The sequence below is a fragment of the Chiloscyllium punctatum genome, chromosome 50 (assembly GCF_047496795.1).
Source record: "Chiloscyllium punctatum isolate Juve2018m chromosome 50, sChiPun1.3, whole genome shotgun sequence".
Taxonomy (NCBI): domain Eukaryota; kingdom Metazoa; phylum Chordata; class Chondrichthyes; order Orectolobiformes; family Hemiscylliidae; genus Chiloscyllium; species Chiloscyllium punctatum.
Window position 1 is genome coordinate 32,244,013 of NC_092788.1, and position 10,000 is coordinate 32,254,012.

General features: G+C 58.0%; 1 protein-coding gene and 1 pseudogene across 2 annotated transcripts in view; one reads left to right on the top strand and one right to left on the bottom strand.

The window, feature by feature from the left end:
- LOC140470119 (histone-lysine N-methyltransferase SETDB1-like) overlaps positions 1-10,000 on the bottom strand; it is a 556,598-nt gene that overhangs the window by 280,513 nt on the left and 266,085 nt on the right. The window lies entirely within an intron of this gene.
- LOC140470022 (voltage-dependent L-type calcium channel subunit alpha-1D-like) overlaps positions 1-10,000 on the top strand; it is a 15,599-nt pseudogene that overhangs the window by 1,298 nt on the left and 4,301 nt on the right.

Below are 10,000 nucleotides of genomic sequence, written 5' to 3' on the forward strand. Positions count from 1 at the left end.
GATAGGAGGGGGTGTAGGGGGCTGGAAGAGATAGGAGGGGGTGTAGGGCTGGAGGAGGGGACGGGGATAGGGAGGGGGGTGTAGGTGGCTTGGAGAGGGGACGGAGGATAGGGAGGGGTGTAGGGGGCTGGAGGAGGGGACGGGGATAGGGAGGGGGCGTAGGGGGCTGGAGGAGGGGGACGGGGATAGGGAGGGGGTGTAGGGGGGCTGGAGGAGGGACGGAGATAGGGAGGGGGGTGTAGGGGCTGGAGGAGGGGACGGAGATAGGGAGGGTGTGTAGGGGGCTGGAGGAGGGGACGGGGATAGGGAGGGGGTGTAGGGGCTGGAGGAGAGGGACGGGGATCGGGAGGGGGTGTAGGGGGTGGAGGAGGGGACAGGAGATAGGGAGGGGGTGTAGGGGCTGGAGGAGGGGACAGAGATAGGGAGGGGGTGTAGGGGTTGGAGGAGGGGACGGAGATAGGGAGGGGGTGTAGGGGCTGGAGGAGGGGACGGGAGATAGGGAGGGGGTGTAGGGGCTGGAGGAGGGGGACGGGGATAGGGAGGGGGTGTAGGGGCTGGAGGAGGGGACGGAGATAGGGAGGGGGTGTAGGGGCTGGAGGAGGGGACGGAGATAGGGAGGGGGTGTAGGGGGCTGGAGGAGGGGGATGGAGATAGGGAGGGGGTGTAGGGGCTGGAGGAGGGGACGGAGATAGGGAGGGGGTATAGGGGCTGGAGGAGGGGATGGGGATAGGGAGGGGGTGTAGGGGGCTGGAGGAGTGGGACGGGGATAGGGAGGGGGTGTAGGGGGAGGGAGGAGGGGACGGGGATAGGGAGGGGGTGTAGGGGGAGGGAGGAGGGGACGGGGATAGGGAGGGGGTGTAGGGGCTGGAGGAGGGGACGGAGATAGGGAGGGGGTGTAGGGCTGGAGGAGGGACGGAGATAGGGAGGGGGTGTAGGGGCTGGAGGGGGGGACGGAGATAGGGAGGGGGTGTAGGGGCTGGAGGAGGGGACGGGGATAGGGAGGGGGTGTAGGGGCTGGAGGAGGGGACGGAGATAGGGAGGGGGTGTAGGGGCTGGAGGAGGGGACGGAGATAGGGGAGGGGGTGTAGGGGCTGGAGGAGGGGGACGGGGATAGGGAGGGGGTGTAGGGGCTGGAGGAGGGGGACGGAGATAGGGAGGGGGTGTAGGGGCTGGAGGAGGGGACGGGGATAGGGAGGGGGTGTAGGGGCTGAGGAGGGGACGGAGATAGGGAGGGGGTGGAGGGGCTGGAGGAGGGGACGGGGATAGGGAGGGGGTGTAGGGGCTGGAGGAGGGGACGGGGATAGGGAGGGGGTGGAGGGGCTGGAGGAGGGGACGGAGATAGGGAGGGGGGGTGTAGGGGGAGAGGAGGGGGACAGAGATAGGGAGGGGGTGTAGGGGGCTGGAGGAGGGGACGGAGATAGGGAGGGGGTGTAGGGGGAGGGAGGAGGGACGGAGATAGGGAGGGGGTGTAGGGGGCTGGAGGAGGGACGGACATAGGGAGGGGGTGTAGGGGCTGGAGGAGGGGACGGGACATAGGGAGGGGGGTGTAGGGGCTGGAGGAGGGGACGGATATAGGGAGGGGGTGTAGGGGGCTGGAGGAGGGGACGGAGATAGGGAGGGGGTGTAGGGGGAGGGAGGAGGGGGACGGAGATAGGGGAGGGGGTGTAGGGGCTGGAGGAGGGGACGGAGATAGGGAGGGGGGTGGTAGGGGGCTGGGGGAGGGACGGAGATAGGGAGGGGGGTGTAGGGGGCTGGAGGAGGGGACGGATATAGGGAGGGGGTGTAGGGGGCTGGGAGGAGGGGACGGAGATAGGGAGGGGGTGTAGGGGGAGGGAGGAGGGGACGGAGATAGGGAGGGGGTGTAGGGGCTGGAGGAGGGGACGGAGATAGGTGAGGGGGTGTAGGGGCTGGGGGGAGGGGACGGAGATAGGGAGGGGGTGTAGGGGGCTGGAGGAGGGGATGGAGATAGGAGGGGGTGTAGGGGATGACTGTGCTGTCTCTCTCTGATCAGGTCGAGTGCGATTTCGGTCGTGAAGATTTTGCGAGTTCTGCGAGTGTTACGGCCCCCTGAGAGCGATTAACCGAGCCAAGGGTCTGAAGGTAGGTGCGGGGCGGGTGAAGTGGGAGGTGAGGGAGTGGGGGAGGGTGGGAGAGAGAGAGCGGGGGGGAGAGAGGGAGGGGGGGAGTAGAGGGAGGGGATTGGCAGGGGACACGGGGGAGAGGGAGGGGATTGGAGGGGAATTACTGATTAAACACACTCTCTCCAATCTCACTACCCCCTCTCTCTCCCTCCCTCTCCCCTCCTTCTCTCTCCACCTCTCTCTCCCTCTCTCCCCCCTCCTCTCTCCCCCCCTCTCTCCCCGTCTCCCCCTCATCTCTCCCCCACCTCACTCTCCTCCCTCTCTCCCCGCCGTCTCTCCCACTCTCCCCCTCTCCCCCCTCCCTCTCTCTCCCTCTTGCCCCCCCCCCTCTCTCTCCCCCCCTCCCTCCCCCCCTCTCTACCCCCCCCCTCTCCCCTCTCCCTCTCTCCCCCCTCTCCCCCCTCCTCTCTCCCCCCTCTCTCTCCCTCTCTCCCCCCCCTCCCCTCTCTCTCCCCCCCTCCCTCCCCCTCTCTCTTCCCCCTCTCTCTCCCTCTCTCCCCCCCTCTCCCCCTCTCTCTCCCCCCCCTCTCTTCTCCCTCTCTCCCCCCTCCCTCCCCCACTCTCTCCCCCCTCTCTCCCCCCCCTCTCCCCCTCTCTCTCCCCCCCCTCTCTCCCCCCTCTCTCCCTCTCTCCCCCCTCCCTCCCTCTCTCATCTCCCCCTCTCCCCTCACTCTCCCCCGCCTCTCTCCCCCCCTCTCTCCCCCCCTCTCCCCCCTCTCCCCCCTCCCCTCCCTCTCCCCCCCTCTACCCCTCTCTCCCCCCCCCTCTCTCCCCCCCCCTCCCCCCCTCCCCCCTCCCTCTCTCCCCCCTCTTCTCCCCACCCCCCCCCCCCCCCCCCTCCCCCCCCAGCATGTAGTACAGTGTGTCTTCGTTGACCATTAAGGACCATCGGGAATATTATGATTGTGACGACGCTGCTCCAATTCATGTTCGCCTGTATCGGAGTGCAGCTCTTTAAGGTCAGGACACACTCACCCCCTCCCTCTCTCTCCCTCTCCCTCTCTCTCTCTCACTCTGTCTCTCTCCTGTCTCTCTCACCTCTGTCTCTCTCTCTCTCTGTTTCTCTGTCTCTCTCTCTGTCTCTCTCTCTCTCTCTCTCTGTCTCTCTCTCTCCCTCTCTCTGTCCCAGTCACTACCAGAGTCTCCCCTTTCGGTCTGACACTCCCACTAATAGTCTGTGTCTAATCCTCCTGTTTCAGGGCAAGTTTTTCAGCTGTACAGACGAGGCAAAACAAACCCAGAGGAATGCAGGTCAGAGACGCAGCCAGAACACCCACCCCACCCACTGACCCTCCCTCAGCACTGACCCTCCCTCAGCACTGACCCTCCCACAGCCCCCACTCCCTCAGCACTGACCCTCCCACAGCGCCCACTCCCTCAGCACTGACCCTCCCACAGGGCCCACTCCCTCAGCACTGACCCTCCCACAGCCCCCACTCCCTCAGCACTGACCCTCCCACAGCCCCCCACTCCCTTAGCACTGACCCTCCCACAGCCCCCCACTCCCTCAGCACTGACCCTCCCACAGCACCCATCCCCTCAGCACTGACCCTCCCACAGCCCCCACTCCCTCAGCACTGACCCTCCCACAGCCCCCACTCCCTCAGCACTGACCCTCCCACAGCCCCCACTCCCTCAGCACTGACCCTCCCACAGCCCCCGCTCCCTCAGCACTGACCCTCCCACAGCCCCCACTACCTCAGCAGTAAAATCCTAATTCTTCTTTAACTCCAACGTGTACGGGCCCCACCCTCTCTTCATGAGGCAGTCCCTCCATCCCCGGGCTCGGCCGAGGGCACCTTCCCTGCACTATCTCCGATTCCCGGTCTATGTCTGCTTGGATACGGGGCCCCGAAACTGCACAGTGTTCCAGCTGTGCTCTGACCTGGGCCTCGGATGGATTTAGCAATCCTGACCTTTCTACCCTATTCCCTTTGGATTAAAGGATAGTGTTCCATTGGCCCACCCATATTCCCCGCTGAACCTGGGCACTACCTTTTCGGGACTCATAGCTGACCAAATCCCTCTGTCTCTCAGCTTTCTGCAGTCTTTCCCTGTTTAACTAATATGCATCACCTCCACCCCTCCTGACAAGGAGCACAATGTCGGATCTACATCCCCCCAGCCCCGCACTCACTGAATCTGTCAACCATCCTCTGCAGATCCTGAGCATTATCCACGTACTTCTGTGGAGAGCGGGAGTGAACGGGGAAGGGGTTTGGGGTCCATTGGGACGGTGTAGAGTGGGAGTGAACGGGGAAGGGGTTTGGGGTCCATTGGGACGGTGTAGAGTGGGAGTGAACGGGGAAGGGGTTTGGGGTCCATTGGGGACGGTGTAGAGCGGGAGGGAACGGGGAAGGGGTTTGGGGTCCATTGGGACGGTGTAGAGTGGGAGTGAACGGGAAGGGGTTTGGGGTCCATTGGGGACGGTGTAGAGCGGGAGGGAATGGGGAAGGGGTTTGGGGTCCATTGGGGACGGTGTAGAGCGGGAGGGATTTTAATAAATATTCATACAGAGGAAGTGGGCCACACCCAACATTTATTGCCCCTCTCTCATTGCCCGGGGGTTGGGGCAGGGTGCAATTAAGAGTCAATGCCATCGCTCTCTGGGTCTGGAGTACGTGTCGGCCTGACCAAGATGGGACGGCAGCTTCCTTCTGCGACGGGCATGAGTGAACCGGATGAGCTTTCCCGACAATCACTGGACCCCCCCCCATTCCAGAATCTTCCCCAATGATCTCAAATTCCAACCTCTGGCCAAGAGCAGGATTTGAACCCACTGTCCCCTGTGCGTTTCCCGGCTCTCTTGGATTCACAGTTCGCTCCCCTGTCTGAGGCCGACGCGTTACCGCGTGCTCCACAGCACCTCGGAGCATCCCCGAGGCCTCAGCCCCACTCCCTCTTCCGGCCGGAGCGTTCCCAACCCCCGCCTTCCGCCAGTCTTGCGCCGTGTCTCCAGCCGGGGAGCTGGAGCTGTTAACCGGGCTCTCTGCTCTTTCAGGGGGACCTTCATTGTGTTCAAGGACGGCGATGTGACCCAGCCCAAGGTCCACCAGAGGGTCTGGCACAACAATGACTTCACCTTCGATAATGTCCTGGCCGGGATGATGGCTCTGTTCACCGTCTCCACCTTCGAAGGGTGGCCAGCGTAGGGCTCCTCCCTCTCTCTCACTGTCTCTGTGTGTGTCTCTCTCTCTCTCTGTCTGTGTGTCTCTCTCTCATTGTCTCTGTGTCTCTCTGTCTCTCTCTGTCTGTGTCTCACTGTCTGTGTCTCTCTGTCTCTTTGTGTCTCTCTGTGTCTCACTGTCTGTGTCTCTCTGTGTCTCACTGTCTGTGTCTCTTTGTGTCTCTCTGTCTGTGTCTCTCTTTGTCTCACTGTCTGTGTCTCTCTGTCTCTGTGTCTCTGTCTCTGTGTGTCTCTGTCTCTCTCTGTCTGTATCTCTCTGTCTGTCTGTCTCTGTGTCTCCCTGTCTGTGTCTCTCTGTCTCTGCGTCTGCCTCTGTGTCTCTCTGTCTCTCTCTGTCTGTGTCTCTCTGCCTGTGTCTCTCTGTCTCTGTGTCTCTCTGTCTCTCTCTGTCTGTGTCTCTCTGTCTCTGTGTCTCCCTGTCTGTGTCTCTCTGTCTCTGCGTCTGCCTCTGTGTCTCTCTGTCTGTGTCTCTCTGTCTGTGTCTCTCTGTCTCTGTGTCTCTCTGTCTCTCTCTGTCTGTGTCTCTCAGTCTCTGTGTGTCTCTGCCTTGGTGTCTCTCCGTCTCTTTGTCTGTGTCTCTGTGTCTGTGTCTCTCAGTCTCTGTGTCTGTGTCTCTCTGTCTCTGTGTGTCTCTGCCTTGGTGTCTCTCTCTCACTCTGTCTGTGTCTCTGTGTCTGTGTCTCTCTGTCTCTGTGTCTGTGTCTCTGTGTCTGTGTCTCTCTGTCTCTGTGTCTGCCTCTGTGTGTGTGTCTCTCTCTCTCTCTGTCTGTATCTCTCTGTCTGTGTCTCTCTGTCTCTGTGTGTCTCTGCCTTGGTGTCTCTCTGTATTTCTGTCTGTATCTCTGTGTCTGTGTCTTTCTGTCTCTGTGTCTGTGTCTCTGTGTCTGTGTCTCTGTGTCTGTGTCTCTCTGTGTCTCTCTGTGTCTCTCTGTCTCTGTGTCTGTCTGCGTCTCTCTGTCTCTCTGGCTGTGTCTCTCTGTCTGTCTCTCTCTGTGTCTCCCTGTCTGTGTCTCTCTGTCTCTGCGTCTGCCTCTGTCTCTCTCTGTCTGTCTCTCTCTCTGTCTGTATCTCTCTCTGTCTGTGTCTCTCAGTCTCTCTGTCTATGTCTCTCTGTCTCTGTGTCTGCCTCTGTGTCTCTGTCTCTCTCTCTCTGTCTGTATCCCTCTGTCTGTGTCTCTCTGTCTCTCTGTCTGTGTCTCTCTGTCTCTGTGTGTCTCTGTCTCTCTCTGTCTGTATCTCTCTCTGTCTGTGTCTCTCAGTCTCTCTGTCTATGTCTCTCTGTCTCTGTGTCTGCCTCTGTGTCTCTGTCTCTCTCTCTCTGTCTGTATCCCTCTGTCTGTGTCTCTCTGTCTCTCTGTCTGTGTCTCTCTGTCTCTGTGTGTCTCTGTCTCTCTCTGTCTGTATCTCTCTGTCTGTATCTCTCAGTCTCTCTGTCTGTGTCTCTCTGTCTCTGTGTCTGCCTCTGTGTCTCTGTGTCTCTCTCTCTCTGTCTGTATTTCTCTGTCTGTGTCTCTCTGTCTCTCTGTCTGTGTCTCTCTGTCTCTGTGTGTCTCTGTCTCTCTCTGTCTGTATCTCTCTGTCTGTGTCTCTCAGTCTCCCTGTCTGTGTCTCACTGTCTCTGTGTCTGCCTCTGTGTCTCTCTGTCTCTCTCTGACTGTATCTCTCTGTCTGTGTCTCTCTGTGTCTGTGTGTCCCTGCCTTTGTGTCTCTCTATCTCTCTGTCTGTGTCTCTCTGTCTCTCTGTCTGTGTCTCGCTGTCTCTGTGTCTGTGTCTCTGTCTCTGTGTCTGTGTCTCTCTGTGTCTCTCTGTCTGTGTCTCTCTGTGTCTCTGTCTGTGTCTCTCTGTCTCTGTGTGTCTCTGCCTCGGTGTCTCTCTGTCTCCCTGTCTGTGTCTCTCTGTCTGTGTCTCTCTGTCTCTGTGTCTGTCTGTGTCTCTCTGTCTCTGTGTCTGTGTCTCTCTGTCTCCCTGTCTCTGTGTCTGTGTGTCTCTCTTTGTGTCTGTCTGTGTCTCTCTGTCTCTGTGTCTGTCTGTATCTCTTTGTCTCACTCTCTCTGTCTCTCTGTCTGTGTCTCTCTGTCTCTGTGTCTGTGTCCCTCTGTCTCTGTGTCTGTCTGTGTCTCTGTGTCTGTGTCTGTGTCTCTCTGTCTCTGTGTCTGTGTGTCTCTCGCTCCCTGTGTCTGTGTGTGTCTGTGTGTCTCTCGCTCCCTGTGTCTGTGTGTGTCTCTGTGTCTGTGTGTCTCTCGCTCCCTGTGTCTGTCTGTGTCTCTCTGTCTCTGTGTCTGTGTGTCTCTCGCTCCCTGTGTCTGTGTGTGTCTCTATGTCCCTCTATCTGTGTCTCTCTGTCTCTGTGGCTGTCTGTGTGTGTGTCTCTCTCTCTCTCTGTCTCGCTGTCTGTGTCCCTCTGTCTCTGTGTCTGTCTGTGTCTCTCTGTCTCTGTCTGTGTGTCTCCGTCTCTGTGTCTGTGTCTCTCTGTGTCTCTCTGTCTGTCTATGTCTCTCTCTCTCTCTCTGTATCTGTCTGTGTCTCTCTGTCTCTGTCTCTGTCTCTGTGTCGCTCTATCTCTGTCTCTCTCTCTGTCTCCCTGTCTGTGTCTCTCTGTCTCTCTGTCTCTGTGTCTGTCTATGTCTCTCTGTCTCTCTCACTGTCTGTGTCTCTCCGTCTCTCTCTCTGTCTCTGTGTCTCTCTGTCTCTTGTCTTTGTCTCTCTGCCTCTGTGTCTGTCTGTGTCTCTCTGTCTCTCTCACTCTCTGTCTCTGTGTCTCTCCATTTCTGTCTCTGTCTCTGTGTCTGTCTCTATGTCTCCCTGTTTGTGCCTCTCTGTCTCACTCTCCCTCTATGTCTGTCCGTCTGTGTCTCTCTCTCTGTCTTTCTCTCTCATTCTCTCTATCTGAGGGTTGAGGGCCCGAGAAAAGGAGGCAGAGAGAAAGAGAGAGACAGAGACAGACAGTGAGAGAACCAGAGGGAGAGAGGTACAGAGGGAATAAGAGAGAGACTGGAGAGTGAAAGGGTCAAAGGGGGACAAATCAAAGGGGACGATGTGAGAAGAACAGGAACATTTGTAGAGTCAGTGTGTGTGTGAGTGTGTGTGTGTGTGTGGGGGGGGGCTGTGCTGTCTGAGTGTTTGTGTGTGTGTGTGTGTGTGTGTGTGTGTGCTGTCCGAGTGTATATGTGTGTGTGTGAGTGTGTGTGCGTGTGTGGGGAGGGGGCTGTGTCTGTGTGTGTATGTGTGTGTGTGTGTGTGTGTGTGTGTGGTTATATCTGTGTGTGTGTGGGGCTGTGCTGTCCGAGTGTGTGAGTGTGTGTATGTGTGTCTGTGTGTGTGTCGGTGTGTGTGAGTGTGTGTGTCTGTGTGTGTGTGAGTGTGTGGCTGTGTCTCTGTGTCTGTGTGGGTGTGGGTGGGGGGCACTGTGCTGTCCAAGGGTGTGTGTGTGTGTGTGGGGGCGGGGGGGGAAGTGGGGGGCGGGGGCTGTGCTGCCTGAGTGTGTGAGTGAGTGTGTGTGTGTGTGTGTGTGTGTGTGGGGCTGTGTCTCTGTGTCTGCGTGGGTGTGTGGGGGGAGGGCTGTGCTGTCCGAGTGTGTGAATATGTGTGTGTGTGGGGGGGGGTGTGGCTGGGCTGTCCGATTGTGTGAGTTTCTGTGTGTGTGTGTGTCTGTGTGTGTGTCTGTGTCTGTGTGCGCGTGGGTGTGTGTGAGTGTGTGTGTCTGTGTGTATGTGAGTGTGTGTCTGTGTCTGTGTGTCAGTCTGTGTGTCTGTGTGTGTGAGTGTGTGTGTGAGTGTCTGTGTGTGGGTGTGGGTGTGTGTGTGCGTGTGTGTGTGTGTCTGTGTGTGTGTCAGTGTGTGTGTCTGTGTGTATGTGAGTGTGTGTCTGTGTCTGTGTGTGTCTGTGTGTATGTGTGTCTGTGTGTGTGAGTGTCTGTGTGTGTGAGTGTGCGTGTCTGTGTGTGTTTGTGTGTGTGTGTGAGTGTGTGTTTGTGAGTATGTGTGTGTCTGTGTGTGTATGTGAGTGTGTGTGTCTGTGTGTTTGTGTGTGTGAGTGTGTGTGTGAGTGTCTGTGTGTGGGTGTGGGTGTGTGTGTGCGTGTGTGTGTGTGTGTCTGTGTGTATGTGAGTGTGTGTCTGTGTCTGTGTGTGAGTCTGTGTGTATGTGTGTCTGTGTGTGTGAGTGTCTGTGTGTGTGAGTGTGCGTGTCTGTGTGTGTTTGTGTGTGTGTGTGTGAGTGTGTGTTTGTGAGTATGTGTGTGTCTGTGTCTGTGTGTGAGTCTGTGTGTATGTGTGTCTGTGTGTGTGAGTGTCTGTGTGTGTGAGTGTGCGTGTCTGTGTGTGTTTGTGTGTGTGTGTGAGTGTGTGTTTGTGAGTATGTGTGTGTCTGTGTGTGTATGTGAGTGTGTGTGTCTGTGTGTTTGTGTGTGTGAGTGTGTGTGTGAGTGTCTGTGTGTGGGTGTGGGTGTGTGTGTGCGTGTGTGTGTGTGTGTCTGTGTGTATGTGAGTGTGTGTCTGTGTCTGTGTGTGAGTCTGTGTGTATGTGTGTCTGTGTGTGTGAGTGTCTGTGTGTGTGAGTGTGCGTGTCTGTGTGTGTTTGTGTGTGTGTGTGTGAGTGTGTGTTTGTGAGTATGTGTGTGTCTGTGTCTGTGTGTGAGTCTGTGTGTATGTGTGTCTGTGTGTGTGAGTGTCTG